Source organism: Nyctereutes procyonoides, unplaced genomic scaffold, assembly GCF_905146905.1.
Source record: "Nyctereutes procyonoides isolate TBG_1078 unplaced genomic scaffold, NYPRO_anot_genome, whole genome shotgun sequence".
Lineage (NCBI taxonomy): Eukaryota > Metazoa > Chordata > Mammalia > Carnivora > Canidae > Nyctereutes > Nyctereutes procyonoides.
Window position 1 is genome coordinate 11,324,944 of NW_026575140.1, and position 19,404 is coordinate 11,344,347.

General features: G+C 42.7%; 1 protein-coding gene across 3 annotated transcripts in view; it reads right to left on the reverse strand.

Moving 5' to 3' along the window:
* Positions 1-16,419, reverse strand: part of IST1 (IST1 factor associated with ESCRT-III) — a 39,155-nt gene extending 22,736 nt beyond the window's left edge. The window contains exon 1 of one of the 3 annotated variants that reach the window (XM_055305013.1): positions 16,303-16,419. The gene's annotated coding sequence lies outside the window, so the exon portion shown is untranslated. Of the gene's footprint in view, positions 1-10,595; positions 10,615-15,646; positions 15,803-16,302 lie in introns of those variants that run through there. The other 2 variants (XM_055305014.1, XM_055305015.1) reach the window with 2 other exon arrangements.
* Between the last annotated feature and the right edge of the window lie 2,985 nt (positions 16,420-19,404).

Sequence of the window (19,404 nt, forward strand, 5' to 3'; positions counted from 1 at the left end):
TTTTGCACAGCAAAGGATACAGTCAACAAAACTAAAAGACAACCTACAGAATGGGAGAAGATATTTGCAAATAACATATCAGATAAAGGGCTAGTTTCCAAAATCTATAAAGAACTTATTAAACTCAACACCAAAGAAACGAACAATCCAATCATGAAATGGGCAAAAGACGTGAAGAGAAATCTCACAGAGGAAGACATAGACATGGCCAACATGCACATGAGAAAGTGCTCTGCATCACTTGCCATCAGGGAAATACAAATCAAAACCACAATGAGATACCACCTCACACCAGTGAGAATGGGGAAAATTAACAAGGCAGGAAACAACAAATGTTGGAGAGGATGCGGAGAAAAGGGAACACTCTTACACTGTTGGTGGGAATGTGAACTGGTGCAGCCACTCTGGAAAACTGTGTGGAGGTTCCTCAAAGAGTTAAAAAATAGACCTGCCCTATGACCCAGCAATTGCACTGTTAGGGATTTACCCCAAAGATTCAGATGCAATGAAACGCCGGGACACCTGCACCCCGATGTTTCTAGCAGCCATGTCCACAATAGCCAAACTGTGGAAGGAGTCTCGGTGTCCATCGAAAGATGAATGGATAAAGAAGATGTGGTTTATGTATACAATGGAATATTCCTCAGCCATTAGAAACGACAAATACCCACCATTTGCTTCAACGTGGATGGAACTGGAGGGTATTATGCTGAGTGAAGTAAGTCAATCGGAGAAGGACAAACAGTGTATGTTCTCATTCATTTGGGGAATATGAATAATAGTGAATGGGAATATAAGGGAAGGGAGAAGAAATGTGTGGAAAATATCAGAAAGGGAGACAGAACATAGACTCCTAACTCTGGGAAATGAACTAGGGGTGGTGGAAGGGGAGGAGGGCGGGGGGTGGGGGTGAATGGGTGACGGGCACTGAGGGGGGCACTTGATGGGATGAGCACTGGGTGTTATTCTGTATGTTGGTAAATCGAACACCAATAAAAATTAATTTATTAAAAAATAAAAAATAAAAAATAAAGAGAAGAAAAATAAATAAAAAAGTGTCGGGGGGGGGGGATCCCTGGGTGGCGCAGCGGTTTGGCGCCTGCCTTTGGCCGAGGGTGTGATCCTAGAGTCCCGGGATCGAGTCCCATGTCGGGCTCCCAGCATGGAGCCTGCTTCTCCCTCCTCCTGTGTCTCTGCCTCTCTATCATAAATAAATAAATCAATCTTAAAAAAAAAAAAAAAAAAAAGGTGTCTGGCAGCCCCAGTGGCCCAGTGGTTCAGCAGTTTAGTGCTGTTTGGCCCCAGGGTGTGATCCTGGAGACCTGGGCATGGGCCGGCTTCTCCCTCTGCCTTTGTTTCTACCTCTCTTTCTCTCTGTCTCTCGTGAATAAATAAAATATTTTTTAAAAAGTGTCAGAAAGCGGGATCCCTGGGTGGTGCAGCGGTTTGGCGCCTGCCTTTGGCCCGGGGCGCGATCCTGGAGACCCGGGATCGAATCCCACGTCGGGCTCCCGGTGCATGGAGCCTGCTTCTCCCTCTGCCTGTGTCTCTGCCTCTCTCTCTCTCTCTCTCTCTGTGACTATCATAAGTAAATAAAAAAAAAAAAGTGTCAGAAAGGATATGGAAAAAACTGAAGCCCTTGTGTACCATTGTTGGTGAGACTGTAAAGTGGGGTACCACTATGGAAAACAGTATGGTAGTTCCTTAAAAAATTGAAAACAGAAATACCATCTGATCCAGTAATCTTACTTCTTGGTATACATCCAAAAGAAGTGAAAACAGGATCTCCAAGTTATTTCCACACCCATGTTCATAGCAGCATTATTCACTATAGCCAAGAGGTGGAAGTAACCCAAATGTTCAATAACAGATGAATGGATAAACAAAACATGCTGTTTATGTATTTTGACACACACAACAGTATAAGTAAAGTCTGAGTCCATGCTGTAGCAAGTGACAGGATCTCCTTCCTTTGTAAGAGTGAATATTAGCCTGTTAGTATTTAATAAAATGTCTTCATGTATAAGGTAAATGGACACATATACCTTAAGATCTGGCAATCACACTGCTGAACAATACCCTCAAAGAAATTTGTACAGAAGACCATGAAGACACATATATAGTGAAGCACATACAGACCCTATGGTAGTAAGGAGTTGGCAGGATACCACGAGTTCCTTACAAGAGGACAAATAAAATGTGACAGAAGCACACAACAGACTACTATGCAGCAGTCAGAATTAATGAGCTAGCTATACTTAAGAGTAACACGTGTAGTCCTTAAAAACCAGAACCAAGGGGGCACCTGGGTGGCTTATTCAGTTCAGTGTCTGCCTCTTGGTTTAGGATCAGGTCATGATCTCATGGGTGGGGAGACGGAGCCCAGCACTGGGCTCCACGCTCAGTGGAAAGTCTGCTGGAAATTTTCTCTCCCTCTGCCCTCCCCTCACTTGCTTGCTCTCTCCCTCATAAATCTTTTTCTCAAAGATTTTATTAAAGACAGGGAGTGAGCTGGAGAGTGATGCAGGAGAAGGGGGGAAGGACAGAGAGGGAGAAGCAGGCTCTCCACTGAGCAGGGAGCCCAATGTGGGCTCAATCCAAGACCCCAGGACCACAACTGGTGCTGAAGGCAGATGCTTAACAGACTAAGCCACATATGCCTTGCTCATTAATAAATATTAAAGTATCTGGTTTAAAAAGATTTTTTTTTTAAAGTGAACAAAGTCTCAGAGATCTGTGGGGCAATAGCAAAGGATCTAGTATTTGTGTCCTCAGAGTCCCAGAAAAGTTGGTACCAAAAAACTGTGAAAACCTATAGGCTGAAGGAGGCACTGGGTGGCTCAGTTGAGCATCTGAGTCTTGATTTCCGCTCAAGTCAAGATCTGAGTTCTGAGATCAACCCCTATATAAGACTCCAGGTCCAGCTGGGAATCTACTTGAGATTCTCTCTCCCCTAGAGGCAGGGCAAGATGGCAGAGGAGTAGGGTCCTCAACTCACCCAGTCCCACCAACTTACCTAGATAACTTTCAAAACATCCTGAACACCTATGAATTCAACCTGAGATTTAAAGAGAGAACAACAACAACAAAAATAAATAAATAAAGAGAGAACAGCTGGAATGCTACAGAGAGAAAAGTTTTCGCTTCTAACAAGGTAGGAAGGTGAAAAAAAATAAAGAAAAAAGAATAAAGTGGGGGAGAGGCACTGCGAGTAGCAGAGCTAAAGCGGAGCGGTGAAAGCCTCAGGGACAGGAAAGTCCAGCCCTGGATCCGCACTGGATTTTTCCCTGACAGAAAAGTGCTTAGCAGGGAAATCAGGCAGAACCACAGGAGGGGAATGTAGCCTCAAGATTCCCGGAGTCAGGGGATCCCTGGGTGGCGCAGCGGTTTGGTGCCTGCCTTTGGCCCAGGGCACGATCCTGGAGACCCGGGATCGAATCCCACGTCAGGCTCCTGGTGCATGAAGCCTGCTTCTCCCTCTGCCTGTGTCTCTGCCCCCCCCTCTCTGTGACTATCATAAATAAATAAAGAAAAAAAATATTAAAAAAAAGGGGGGGGGCAGCCCAGGTGGCTCGGTGGTTTAGCGCCGCCTTCAGCCCGGGGCGTGATCCTGGAGACCCGGGATCAAGTCCCATGTCGGGCTCCCTGCGTGGAACCTGCTTCTCCCTCTGCCTGTGTCTCTGCCTCTGTGTCTCTCTCTCTGTGTCTCATGAATAGGTAAATAAAATTTAAAAAAAAAAAAGAAAAAGATTCCCGGAGTCAGTATTTGAGGAGATGCCCTGCAGGGATAGCTCACTGCAAACCATGGTCTGAGATCGGTAAAGGGTTGGAGTGCCACAGCCCTCCAGGGCATTTGGGAGAAGCCAGTAGGTTAGGTGAGCCGGCTCCGAACGGAGGCGGCTGTGCCCTTTTCCCTTAGGGAGAGGTGGCCCCCAGGAGAGCGTGGTTCCAGCACAGGGCTCCGGATCCCAGGGCACCCAAGCAGACAAAGCCAGCGATCCTACATTCCCCCTGGGGCAGGTGGAACCAGGGAGAGCACAGGACAGCGAGAACTCTCCTGCTGCTGGGCGCCCCCAAGCTGTATATCTGTGTGCACCCTCATCGGCCTGGGAGCATTTAGGCCAGTGAGGACTGGGAGACTGCATTAGTTACTCATCGGGAGCTTGACTCCAGAGCTGGAAATCTGGCCGCAGCCACTGATGTTTTTCCTCCTTGTTTCACCGTGTGCCTGGGAGGGGCAAGGCCGCCAGGGAACAAAGGCCTCAAGGGCTAAACAGCTCACACTGAGCCCTGCATCTGGTAAGGGGCGAGGCATCTCTGCCCAAGCACAGACGCCTGAGAATCAGCACAGCAGACCCCTCCCCCCGAGGACCAGCTGGAAGAACAGGGGAAGAGTTCTTGACCAAGCAGTGCTGAAAAGCTCCAGGAGCAAGGGAAAATCGAGGGAATATAGTATATAGAACTAGAGGGTCTCCCTCCCCTTTTAAAATTGTTTTTCCACCTTTTCCATTACAATTAGTTTTTATATCAGACTAAACATTTCCAATATTTTTTCCCTTTCCCTACCTTAACTACAATATTACCAGCTCTTCATTTTTAAGTTTTTTCCTTTTTGACTTTCATATTTCTACAATTACACGTCTTAGATATATTTTTTCACTTCTGGATTCCCTTCAACATATTCAATTTAATTTGGGGAAATATAGGAGATAGGGGTTTTTGTTTTGTGTTTTTCTCTGCCTTGTTTTGTTCTACAATGGCAGAATACTTCTAAAACATGACCAGCATGCACCCAGAACCAAGAGGAATACCGGGCTGGTTCGTTCTGTGAGATTATATTCTCTCTTCATTTCCATTCTGCCCCCCTCTTTTATCTTATGTTTTGGTGGCAATGCTGGAGCTTTCTAGAAGTATTGCTGGTTTATATATGGGATGCTGGGTTTGAGCATCTTCTAACATACAGAACAAAATACACTCAGAACCAAGAGGATCACCCTCTAGGACCCCTCAGGTAGACTATATTCTCTCTCCACTACCACCCCTTCACCATCACCATTCCCCAGTTCCCCCTTTTTTTTCCCTTTTTCTTTACTTTTTTCTTCTTCTTTGGGGTTTTTGGCCTTTTATTTTTTACTACTTTGTTTTAAAATTTATCACTTTAGTGGTCCTTTTGTTTTATTTTGTTCTGATCTTCTTTTTTCATTTTCTGGTCTCTGACCTCATCAGAATCATCTAGGGTGGAATTTAGTTGGGCCATGGTTGATATTTTTGACTCAGCCCACTCATACAGCCACTCTGCAACGAACAAAATGACTAGAAGGAAGAATCACCACAAAAAAAAGAATCAGAAACAAAGAAAGAGGGATCCCTGGGTGGCGCAGCGGTTTAGCACCTGCCTATGGCCCGGGGCGTGATCCTCGAGACCCGGGATCGAATCCCACGTCGGGCTCCCGGTGCATGGAGCCTGCTTCTCCCTCTGCCTATGTCTCTGCTTCTCTCTCTCTGTGTGACTATTATAAATAAATAAAAATTAAAAAAAAAAAAAAAGAATCAGAAACAGTACTCTCTGCCACAGAGTTACGGAGTATGGATTTCAACTCGATGTCAGAAAGCCAACTCAGAAGCACAATTATAAAGCAACTAGTGGCTCTGGAAAAAAAAGCACAAAGAACTCCAGAGACTTCATTATTGTAGAATTTAGATCTAATCAATCTTAAATTAAAAATAAATTAAATGAGATGCAATTTAAACTGGATTTCCTGGGATGCCCGCGTGGCTCAGGGCGTGATCCTGGAGTCCCGGGATTGAGTCCCACATCGGGCTCCCTGCACGGAGCCAGATTCTCCCACTGCCTGTGTCTCTGCCTCTCTCTCTCTGTCTCATGAATAAATAAAATATTTAAAAACAAATAAATAAATAAAATAAAAAATAAACTGGATTTCCTAACTGCTAGGGTTAATGAGGTGGAAGAAAGAGTGAGTGACACAGAAGACAAGTTGATGGTAAGGAAGGAAGCTGAGGAAAATAGAGATTCTCTCTCCCTCTCTTTTTGTCCCTCCTCACAATTGTACATGTGTGGGTTCTCTCTCTTGCTCTCTAAATTTTTTTTTAAAGATTTTATTTGAGAGAAACAGCAAAAGAAAGTACAAGTGGGGAGGAGAGGGAGAACAGGCTTCCCGCTGAGCCGAGAACCCAACATGGGGCTCAATTCCAGGACCCTAAGATCATGACCCATGCTGCAGGCAGGCAGACGCTCAACCAAATGAGCCATCCAGGCACCTCTAAAATAAATCTTAAAAAAAAAACCAAACCCTAAAGTCTGAAAACTCCCCAAATTTAGCTAATGGCATAATTTAGCAAAAAGCATATGTCTATAGCCTGAAAAAGTTTAGGGCATTCCAAAACAGCATAAACACAAAGAAATGTTTGCCCAGACTCATCATCAAAAAACTGCTGAAAACTAAAGATAAATTTGTAAAATACCGAAAGCAGCCAGAGAAAATACTGACTCTAAATATATTGTCAAAGTATATCTACTGTAATACATATAGTGACCTGTAAAAAATACTATATATAAAAAAAAACCTTCAATATTTTAAACTGGAATACTGGTATTCAAATAACCCAAAAGGCAAAAATACTAACAAATGAAAAACAGAGAACAGAAAACATAATAAAATGGTGTTAATAATTGAACTTAAATAATAATTACATAATTATATAAAAATGGTCTAAAAACAACTTAGACAGAGATGGTCAGAATGGTCCAAAAAATGATCCATCTATATTCTATCAACGAGAAACTCACTTTGATAAAATAAAAACAAGTATGTTAAAAGTGAAAGGATGTGCCTGGGTAGCTCAGTGTGTTAAGCATCCAACTCTTGATTTCAGCTCAGGTCATGAGTGCAATGTCTGCTTGTCCCTCTCCCTCTTCTCCTCTCACCACTCATATGAGCTCATATGCTCCCCACTCAAATAAAATTTTAAAAACAAAAAGGTTGGGGCACCTGGTTCAGTGCGCGCCTTTGGTTCAGGTCATGATCCTAGGATCAAGTTCCGTGTGGGGCTCCCTGTTCAGTGGGGAGTCAACTTGTTCCTTTCCCTCTGCCCCTTCCCCTACTCAAGCTTGCTCTCTCTCAAATCTTTAAAAGAAATAAAGTAAAAGAATTAAAAATGTGTATCACACACTCATCAAAAGAAAGTTGGAAGTTTAAATTTTTTACACCCTTCCACCCCATTTCAGTACAAGCTTCCAGTAATAAATATTTAAGTCATGGGGATGTGAATGTATAGATTAGTTAATAATACTATACTGCTTATTTGAAAGTTGCTGAGAGTAGACCTTAAAAGCTCTTATCACACATATACAAAAAAGTTATCACAAGAAAAAAGTTTTGTTAACTGTGTATGGTGATGGATGTTAACTAGACTTACTCTAATGATCATTTTTCAATATACATAATAATCATTATGCTGCATACCTGAAACTAATGTTTTATGCCAATTTTAACTTATTTTTTTTAATTTCTGTTTTGTTTTCATTTTTAATGTGCTGAGGTTTCAACATAAAACACTGAGGATTGAAAAAATAATACTTTTTTTTTTTAAAGATTTTATTTATTTACTCAAGAGAGACATAAGCAGAAGGAGAAGCAGACTCAAGCAGAGGAGCCTGATGAGGGACTCGATCCCAGGACCCCATCCTAGGAACCCAGAATCATGACCTGAGCCAAAGGTAGATGCTCAACTACTGAGCTACCCAGGTGCCCCCCCCCAAATAGTACTCTTAAATGACATCTGCTTGATCATGAGATGAAAACGAAACAAAAAGACAAAATCTGGCTGTTTCTCTTGCCAAATTGAGGTGACACTCTGGAGTCACACTGCCTGGTTTTAAATCGTGGCTGTGCCACTTATGAGATATGTGGCCCTGGGCAACTTTTCTTTTTTATTTAAATTCAATTAACTAACATATAATGTATTATTAGCTTCAGAGGTAGAGATCAGTAATTCAACAATTTTATATAATACCCAGTGCTCATTACATCATATGCCCTCCTTAATGTCCATCACCCAGTTATGCTTAACCCATCCCGCCACCCCCTCCCCTCCAGCGAACCTCTGTTTCCTAAGAGTCTCATATGATTTGTCTCCCTCTCTGATTTCATCTTGTATAATTCAATTTTTAAAAAGAAAGTTAGGGGCATCCCTGGGTGGCGCAGCGGTTTGGCGCCTGCCTTTGGCCCAGGGCGCAATCCTGGAGACCCGGGATTGAGTCCCATGTCGGGTTCCCGGTGCATGGAGCCTGCTTCTCCCTCTGCCTGTGTCTCTGCCTCTCTCTCTCTCTGTGTGTGACTATCATAAATAAATAAAAAATTTAAAAAATAAATAAATAAAAAGAAAGTTAGGGATGCCTGGGTGGCTCAATGGTTGAGCGCCTGCCTTGGGCCCAGGGCAAGATCCTGGAGCCCCGGGATCGGGATCAAGTCCCAAGTCGGGCTTCCTGCAGGGAGCCTGCTTCTCTCTCTGCCTGTGTCTCTGCCTCTCTCTCTCTGTCTCTCATGAATGAATAAAATCTTTTTAAAAAATTTTAAAAATAAAGTTAAAGTTAGTTGGAGGGACTATATTAGACAAAGTAGATTTCAGGACAAGGAAAACTTGGGCAGCCCGGGTGGCTCAGCAGTTTGGCGCCGCCTTCAGCCCAGGGTGTGATCCTGAAGATCCGGGATCGAGTCCCACGTCAGGTTCCCTGCATGGAGCCTGCTTCTCTCTCTGCCTTTCTCTCTGTGTTTCTCATGAATAAATAAATAAAATCTTAAAAAAAAAAAAAAGGAAAACTAGGCATAAAAAAGGAACATTATAAAATGATATAATTATATAACGATAAAAGAGTGAATTCAAGTAAATGTAACAATCCTAATAATGAATGCACCTACAAACAGGGCTTCAAAATATATGAATCAAGAACTCACAGATAAGAAAGGAGAAATAAACAAATCCCTAATTATAGCTGGACACTTCAACATACTTCATCAGTAAATGATCAAAGTATCAGCAAGGACATACAAGAACTGAACACACCCAACCAACCTATCTCAATGATAGTTACAGAAAACTCCGCCCAACACAGTAAAGAAAATGGAACATACTTGAATGTAGACCATATCCTAGTGTACAAAACAACCTTAACAGAGTGGAAGTCACACAAAGTATGAACTTTGACCATATGGAACTGAACCAGAAATCAGTTAACAAGACAGAACATCTCCAAATGCTGGAAAATTAAACAATACACTTCTATATAATCCAAGGCTCAAAGAGGAAATTGCAAGCAGGAAAAAATATCTAAAGGTTTGAATTGCAAGGAAATGAAAATATTGAAACTTGTGGATGTAGCTTAAAAAGCAGTGCTTAAGGGGAACACCAGGGTGGCTCAGTAGTTGAGCGCCTGCCTTTGTCCCAGGGTGTGATCTGGAGTCCCATGTTGGGCTCCCCTCGGAGAGCCTGCTTCTCCCTCTGCCTGGGTCTCTGTCTCTCATGAATAAATAAATAAAATCTTTAAAAAAAAATTAAAGAAAATAGCAGTGCTTTAGGGGAAATTTACAACACTAAATGCTTATATTAGAAAAGGTCTCACATTAGTAATCTAAGCTACCACCTAAGGAACTGTAAAAAGAGCTGTATTAACCCAAAGCAACCAGAAGAAAATAATAAAAACAAGGCCAAATAAATAAATAAATCTGAAGCAGAAAACTACAGAAAAATAAACAAAACCAAACGCTGGTTATCTAGGAAAAAAAATTTTTTTAAAGATTTGATCTACTTTAGAGGACACAGAGCAGGAGGAAGGGGCAGAGAGAAACGGGTAGCCTGACTTAATCTGGGAACTCCAGGATCATGACCTAAACTGAAGGCAGACACCAAGCAGACTGCCTTCAGCTCAGGTCGTGATCTTGGGGTCCATGGATAGAGATCTCTCTGCATCGCAAGGAGCCTGCTTCTCTCTCTACCCCCCGCCCCCAGGCATGTGTAGTTTCTCTCTCAATAAATAAACTTTAAAAAAAAATTGATAAATCTTGGGGCACCTGGCTTGGCACAGTCAGTAAAGCACAGGACACTTATCTTGGGGTGGTGAGTTCAAACCCCATGTTGAGCATAAAGATTATCTTTAAAAATAGATAAATCTATAGAAAAGGGACAAACTATCAGGAATGAAGGGTGGAATGAATATCATTACAAATCCTAGAGAAATTAATGAAAAGAGGAATTAGCAACTTTCATCTATAAATTCAAAAAACAATAGACAAATCTCGGAAACTCAACTTACCAAAACTGACAAAGAAATAGAAAATGTGATTACTCCATACACATAACAAAAATTGAATCTAAAATTAAAAAACATTCAAAAGGAAAAAAAACTCAGGCCCAGGTGGCTTCTCTATTAAACACTTAAGAATTTTCTATCAATCATCTACAGAAAATTAATACCAGTATCACATGAACCCTCACACCTTATAAGGCTGGTATGAGAATTAAATGATAAATGGGCTTTTATATGTTTTCTCCCCAGCTTTGACTTTTTTTTGACTAACCTGTTTCAAAGTCATTGGAAGACTTCGACTGTAATCAGTATAGTTGCTTGAAGTCAAAGCTTCTTTTTTCCTTTGGTCAAACCTATTTCTGCGGTTCCATTGTTATTCCCACACTGCCAGGCACAGGGCTTTGTACAAAGCTGTTACTATTGTTAATTAGTAAGAAATTTAAATAAAAATAACATTCTTAAAAAAAAATTCTTTGTTTTAATTCCACTGACTTAATTTTTGTTTTAGATTTAAGGAAAAAAAACAATTTGCCAAAGTATTTTGTTAACTTAAGTTTCAAGAATTTTCTTTAAGTTTTTAATTTCTGTTTTTAGTAATCTCTACAACCCATACTGGTATTCAAACTCACAACCTGGAGATCAAGAGTCGCATGCTCTTCTGACTGAACCAGCCAGGTAACCCCTAAGTTTCAAGGATTTTCAGCTTTCAGAAACTAGATTCCTGTTCTACAAAAACCATGAATCATTAAAGATAATGCATTAAACCACAAAGGCAACAACTAAAGATCCTAAATAATTATCAATATATGAAATAAGTCATTAGACCCTAAACTAGTCTAATACAAAATACCAACTCCATTACCATTCCAGGATTTGAACCTGTTTCCAAAGCTAAATACCATAATCTTTGTACCTGGCATGATTAGGAATATTAAATTTAGGAACAATCTGAAAGTTAATAAAATATTCTGGTCAAGTTAACTGTTCTATATATATGCAAACATCCACATAAGTAAAACATATATGAATAAATATATGTATGTGTATATATATGCACCATATACTAATACTGTACAACACATTTAAAATTCCTTTTATGATTCACAGATTATTCTAAGATGTTATGCCTCAACATGTTTACTGTCATGCATTCACTCACCAACTGTTTGTTGTGTGCTCTTCTATCAAGCACTGTGCTAAGCCACCACAGAAAGACACATTATAAGACCTCGCCCTAAAGTTTCAAAGATCTTACAAGCTAATGAGAAAGACAAAAAACAACTCTAAGACATGTAAATGACTGTAACATAAATCCTAGGAAATGATTATGAACTAGTAATTACGAAACTAGTTCATACACAGGCATACCTCTTTTTATTGCACTTCTCAGATACTGCATTTTTTACAGATTAAGGTTTGCAACCCTGCATCAAGCCAGTCTATCAGCACCATTTTTCCAAAAGCATTTGCTCAATCCATGCCTGGGTCACATTTTGGTAATTCTCACTCACAGTATTTCAACCTTTATTATTATTACATATGTTACAGTGATCTGTGACCACAGATCCTTGATGTTACTATTGTAAAATTGTAACTGGAGTGCCACCAACCACTCCAATGTAAGACAATGAACTTTACTGATTTATGTGTATGTTCTGATTGCTCCACCCGTCTCTCTCTCTCTGCTTAGGCAACCCTATTTCCTAGGAAACAATATTGAAATTAAGCTAATCAATAACCCTATAATGGTATCTAACTGTTCAAGGTAAAGAGTCAAATGTCTCTCACTATAAATCAAAAGCTACAAATGATTAAACTCATTAAGAAAAACATGTCAAGGGACGCCTGGGTGGCTCAAGGGTTCAGCACCTACCTTCAGCTCAGGGCAGTCTGGGATCAAGTCCCACATGTGGATCCTTGTGGGGAGCCTGCTTCTCACTCTGCCTATGTCTCTGCCTATCTCTGTCTCTCTCATGAATAAATAAAATCTTAAAAAAAAAAAAAAAAGTCAAAAAACTGAGCTGGGGCAGCCCAGGTGGCTCAGTGGTTTAGCGCCACCTTCAGCCCAGAGCCTGATCCCGGAGACCGGGGATCAAGTCCAAGGTCAGGCTTCCTGTATGGAGCCTTCTCCCTCCTGTGTCTCTGCCTCTCTCTGTGTCTCTCATGAATAGATGAATGAAATCTTAAATAATAATAATAATGTGTTAAAAAAAAAAAAAAAAGCTGAGCTAGGCCAAAACCTAGGCTTCTCGCACCAGTTAGCCAAGTTGTAAATGCAGGGGAAAATTTCTTGAAGGAAACGAGAGGTGCTACCCCAGTGAAGAAATGATAAGAAAGCAAAACAGCCTTATTGCTGATATGGAGAACGTTTTAGTGTTCTGGATAAAAGATCAAACGAGCCACAACATTCCCTAAGCCAAAGCCTAATCCAGAGCAAATTCCTAACTCTCTTCAGTTCTACTAACTGAGAGAGGAGAGGTAGCTACAAAGAAAAGCTTGAAGCTAGCAGAGACTGACTCATGAAGTTTAAAGAAAGAAGCCATCCTCTATAGCAAGGAGCAACGTGAAACAGCAAGTGCTGATGCAGAAGCTGCAGCAAATTATCCAGAAGATGTAACTAAGATTAAAGGTGGCTATATTTTTTTAAGTAGATTCCATGCTCAGCACAGAGACCAACATGGGGCTTGAACTCACCACCCTGAGATCAAGACCTGAGCTGAGCAAAGAGTTGGATTGCTTAATCGACTGAGCCACCCAGGTGCCCTTTAAACAAGATTTTAGTTTTTAAAAAATTTTATTTATTTATTCATGAGACACAGAGAGGCAGAGACATAGGCAGAGGGAGAAGCAGGCTCCTTACAGGACTCCAATGTGGGACTCAATCCCCAGACCAAGATGACGCCCCCAGGTATCCCTAAACAACAGGTTTTAAATGTAGACAAAACAGCCTTATACTGGAAGGAGATGCCATCTAGGACTTCCATACTCAGAAGTCAATGCCTGGACTTAAAGCTTCAAAGGACCCAGTAACTCTTGTTAGAAACTAATGCATCAGGCAGCCCAGGTGGCTCAGCGGTTTAGCGCGGCCTTCCGCCCAGGGTGTGGTCCTGGGGTCCCGGGATAGAGTCCCATGTCAGTCTCCCTGCATGGAGCCTGCTTCTCCCTCTGCCTGTGTCTCTCATGAATAAATAAATGAAAAGAAAATTAAAAAAAAAAAAAAAAAAAAAGCTAATGCAGCCAGTGACTAAGTTGAAGCCAATGCTCATTTACCATTCTGAAAATCCTACAGCACTTAAGAATTATGCTAAATCCACTCTGCCTGTGCTCTATAAATGAAACAACAAAGCCAGAATGACAGCACATGTTTACAACACGGTTTACTAAAGATATTAGGCCCACCATTGAGACCTACTGCTCAGAATAAAAAAGATTCCTTTTACTGTTCACTGACAACACACCTGGTCACCCACGAGCTCTAATGGAGATGTATGAGATTAACGTTTTCATGCCTGATAACACAACATCCATTCTGCAGTTCATGGATCAAGGAGTAATTTCAACCTTCGAGTCTTTTTAAGAAATATATCCTACAGCGGTTTGGGTGTCTGCCTTCGGCTCAGGTCGTGATCCTAGAATCTGGGGTCGAGTCCTGCATCAGGCTCCCTGCATGAAGCCTGCTTCTCCCTCTGCCTGTGTCTCTGCCCCTCTCTATCTCTCTCTCTCTGTGTGTCTCTCATGAATAAATAAATAAAATCTTAAAAAAAAAAAGCCAACTTTACTGTATTTTCACACTGTCAACTGTTATCAAACCTTCACTGATCAAATTAATCAAGATTAAAAAGTTAATAAAATAAAGGGTCACAAGACCAGTAGCATCATGTGTAACACACAAGAAAAGTACAGACTACAGAAAGCAGAGACCATTATATATTCTGGAAGCTATAAATATTGAAATGTGTAGATATTATCAAAGTATTTTTGTCTTGTTTCAACAAAATAAATATTAAAAAAAAAAATCACAGGAGTCACTGGGTATACATCTCACCAAGAGTTTTTCCTCATATTTTTACACAGTTGTAATCATGGACTCTGACACTACTGAACCCCGCATTTTATCATGTAACATAGCATCTGTTATGCTACAGTCTTTAGTTTTATTTTAATGGCTAATATTCCAGAGTAGTAATTTTCAAATTATTTCCCCAACTGACATCTGTCATATAAATGATGCTGAAATTAGTATTGATGTGCAAACTAATGCATACAGTTTCATTAGTCTAATTTCATTAGACTACACCCCATTTTTTTTTTAAATTATGATAGTCACAAAAAACAAAAATTGAGAGTCACACAGAGAGAGAGAGAGGCAGAGACACAGGCAGAGGGAGAAGCAGGCCCCATGCACCTGGAGCCCGACGTGGGATTCGATCCCGGGTCTCCAGGATCGCGCCCTGGGTCAAAGGCAGGCGCTAAACCGCTGCGCCACCCAAGGATCCCCCATTTTCTATTTTTAAAGTCAGACGAGACTACCTACAGCTGGGACTTGATTCTAATTTTAAATGAATGAGAACTTAAGCCTAGAGTTGGGGATTCCGGAGGCTCCTGATCACTTAGAAGCCCAGAGGCACAGGAAGAAAGTAAAAACAAATCATTTGGACAAAACAGTAACTGTACTTCTTTGAAAATGAGAGCCAATGCTAACATTAAAGTTTTTTTTTTAAGATTTATTTATTCATGAGAGACACACGAGAGCGAGAGAGAGAGAGAGAGAGAGAGAGGCAGGCAGAAAGACACGGGCGGAGGGAGAAGCAGGCTCCATGCAGGGAGCCCGACGCGGGACTCGATCCCGGTCTCCAGGATCAGGCCCTGGGTCGAAGGCGGCGCTAAACCGCTGAGCCACCTGGGCTGCCCACATTAAAGTTTCAAAACACTCTTTTACTTTCTAAGAAAAGGGTATCACGAAGTCCTTTTATTCCCAGTAGATGTGCTTCTGAGAAAGTTGTAAAAACAAAATTTCCCACGGACTCCTGGACTGTAGGTAAAGGAGTCAAAGGCTTCTCCGTGCCTACGCCCACTCACAGGCATCTCAATTACTATTTTATTAAATACACGCACAAGGAGAGATATAAACAAAATTGGCCCCGAACTGATCGTTTTGAAGCTAAATGAGGAGTTAATTCATTACTACCGTTTAGTCTGCATGAAATTTCAATACAAAGTTAAACGCATAACCCGGAACAAAGAATTACAAACCCCCCCCCTCGAAAAGAGTGATTTATAAGCGGCTTTTAATTTTAATGAAGGGGCTGTGCCTTTCCTTACCGCCTAATGGTAAACGGACCCTCTGTGGATCCCGATCCCGGCGAAAGTTTACGCGGCTGAGTTTGAAGCCCTGAGCTCCAGCACCCCGGAAGAGAGAGCGGAGGATACGGACAGGAGCGAGACGAGGAGAGGGCCTCGGGCTCCTCACAGGGTCTCCCCTACGACACGGGGGGCAAAGACCGCTGCTCGCCGACTCCCTCCGGCCGATGGAGGCCGCCCCGCCAGGTGGAGCGGTCAACGCAGACCCCGACCTTCCCGGAGCCTCTCTGGACCAGTCCAACAGGGCACAGGGTGTCACCCCGAGATCGCAGGCCGAGCCCCGTCACCAACAGGCGCCGAGGCCGCGGCGTTTCCGCCTCGGGGGAAGAACTCTTCCAGGCAGGAAGCACAAGAGGAAAGTTCCGCCGCCTCAAGTATCCGGGACCAGCGGTCTCCACGCGGCTCGCGCCCCGCCACGCCCCCAGCCCCCGCCTCAAGCGGCCTCCCGCGCCGCGGGCCTCCGGCCTGACCCCCAGACCCAGGATCCTCCCTTTTCACCTCCCTTTGCCACCTCAGGGTCGTCTGAACCCAGACTTGGGAACTCCTAAATCCAGAGCTCAGCGCGAGGAGAAAAACAAAGACCCTTAACGGTAAGACAGACTGCCGATAAGACTCACAGGGCTGAATCCAGGCGTGAAAACGGCTGACACCGACTCGGCTCTCAAAGCTCAGCATCCAAAATGGCGGCTCCCTCGGCCTCAGCACAAGCAAGCGCGGGCGGAGGAATCAGCTAGCCACGCCCCCCTACCCAGGGATTGGCTGCGAACCGGCCGCTCCCGGAACTCACGTCCTGAGGGACTCGAGGCTCCCTCATTCGGGTCCCTTCGGAGCGGGCGCGATGGGGACTACTTCCCGCGGCGGAGGCATGGGCGGTGACGTGTACCGACGTCACGGCACTTACGTGATCGTCACCTGGTGGAGGCGCGCCGGCTCTCGCAGGTCTTAACCTTGGGCGCAGGGAGGCGGGCTGCAGTGGTTTGCTCACCTGCTTTGTGCCCGGTGCTTTTTTTTTTTTTTTTTTTTTCTTCCGGATTTTTCCCAGTCTCTCGAAAACCCAGCTCCAGTATTAACCTTTTAGATACCCGGATTTGCTCCCCGATGTTTGCTCCCGACCTTGGGTCAACTCCAGTCGCCCCAAGGGCTTCCTGCCGGGCGTCGGGTTCTTCCCTCCGGCGGCAGCGACTGAGCGGGTTTCCGAGCCTTCCTCCTATTCCCTTAGTTGCCCACCATCACTCCATCCATGTCCTCCAATAGCCCTGCCCCTCTTTTATTTTTTTCCCAGCCCCTCTTTTAAACCAAATCTGATTGCTCTTTCAACCAGAATCTCTTTATTATTTAATTCGCTGATGTTTTGTCAACACCACGTTCTCCGGCGATTTACCTTATCTCTATGCTAAATGAAACTTCCGTTTACTTTTGTTTTTCCCTTGAAAACCAGTCTCCCCGTTTACCGAAGGAAGGGCGCCTCCTCGGCTCTTGGCTTCTAGGGGAGGTAACCCTGCCCCCTGCTGTCGAGGCCGCGCCCGCCGGGACCGAAGCTGTGGTTTGCGAAATTGTAAATGCGGTCATGGGACGAGGATGGAGCTACACGTTACTGTATGTTTATATGGGCTCAGTAATGGTGTGTGTTTATCACCACTTGAAATATTTCTTTAAAAAGCCGTTCCCAGAACCTCAAAATACAGTGTGTGTGGTTCCTTTCAAATGTGTAGATGTGTCTTTTCCCCCCTGTAAATGCGTGCAAATATAATTGAAGTCTGCTGTGCAGTAGGATAATGGCAACCATAAAGATGGGAGTGAGGGCGGAGGGCTCGAATCTAAAAAGCCTTAGAGACCTTGCAGCCAAAGGTAAGGTGTGTGGATCTTGTTTAAGGGTTCAAACCAACCAACTATATAAAAGACATTTTTGAGACAATTGGGGAATTTAGATGATGGACCAGGTATTTACATGATACCAACTAACCAAAGAATTGTTATTCTATTAAGCATGAAAATGGCATTGAGATTTTGTAAGAAAACGTCCTTTTAAAAATGTTTAGACCGGGATCCCTGGGTGGTGCAGCCGTTTAGCGCCTGCCTTTTGCCCAGGGCGCGATCCTGGAGACTCGGGATCGAATCCCACGTCCGGTTCCCGGTGCATGGAGCCTGCTTCTCCCTCTGCCTATGTCTCTGCCTCTTTCTCTCTCTCTCTCTCTCTCTCTGTGACTATCATAAATAAATAAATTTTAAAAAATGTTTAGACCATGAATTCCTTGCATAGGGGTAAAATGGGGCAAGGATTGTGATGATTGTGTAACTGAATGAGTTAGTGTTGTACGATTCTCACTACGTGTAAGTATGTTTTAAAATGTTCATAGTGGGATCCCCGGGTAGCTCAGCGGTTGAGCATCTGTCTTCAGCCCAGGGCATGACCCTGGGGCCCCGGGATGGAGTCCGGCGTCGGGCTTCCTACATGGAGCCTGCTTCTCTGTGTGTGTGTGTTTCTCATGAATAAATAAGTAAAATATTTAAGAATAATAAAATAAAAATTAATAATAATAAAAGAAAGAAAAGCAGAATAAAGGGGATTGAATTTAACATCACTTTTTTTTAAGAGTAAAAATATGTTTGTTTTTACCAATTTGAGAGTACATATGTGGGGTTTAGTGAAAATGCCTATTCCATTATTAATTTTTAAAAATACATTATTAGGGGATCCCTGGGTGGCTCAGCGGTTTAGCGCCTGCCTTTGGCCCAGGGTGTGATCCTGGAGTCCTGGGATCGAGTCCCACGTTGGGCTCCTGGCATGGAGCCTGCTTCTCCCTCCTCCTGTGTCTCTGCCTCTCTCTCTCTCTCTCTCTCTCTGTCTATCTCTATCATAAATAAATAAATAAATCTTTAAAAAAATACATTATTAAAATTTGTGTTTTTATTTTAAATTTAATACAAATAGGATAATAACATGCACTCTATTCGGTAAACCTGCTTTTTGGGGCTCCTGGGTGGGTCTGACTGTTATGTGTCTGCGGTTGGTTCAGGTCATAATCCCAGGGTCCTAAGATTGAGCCCTACGTTGGACTCCTTGCTTGGCAGGGAGCCTGTTTCTCCCTCTCCCACTGCCCCCCCCCCCATTCTTGCTCTCTCTCACTTTCTATCTCAAATAAATAAATAAAATTTTTTGAAAAACCTTTCTATATTTTTAAATAAAGATTTTATTTATTTAAGAGAAATAGGGGAAGGGGCAGAGGAAGAGAGAGAGAGAGAGAGAATCTCAAGCCGACTATGTGTTAAGCTTGGAGCCCCGCGTGAGGCTTGATCTCACAACCCAGAGATCAAGACCTGAAATCAAGAGTCAGACACTTAAATGACTGAACCATCCAGCCACCCCAAACCTACTTTTTATACTTAATATACTCTGCATATTTTTTAAAGATTTTATTTTTAAGCAATCTCTTAGCCCAGGTGGAACTTGAAATTAGAATCCTGAGATCAAAAGTTTTGTACTTTACTGACCAAGCAAGCCAGGACCCCATTCTACATATCTTTTTTTCTGTCAGTACATACCGATCCATTTTAACCATGGAAGCAGATATACCATAATTCAGCCAAATGTCTTATGAGTATTTAGGTTGATTCCAATAATGTTCTGTAATGTCCTATAGTGAATATCCTTCTAAGTATGTATGTGCATATGTTCAGACTATTTTTCTTTTCAGATCACTTATTAAAGACAGAGTCCC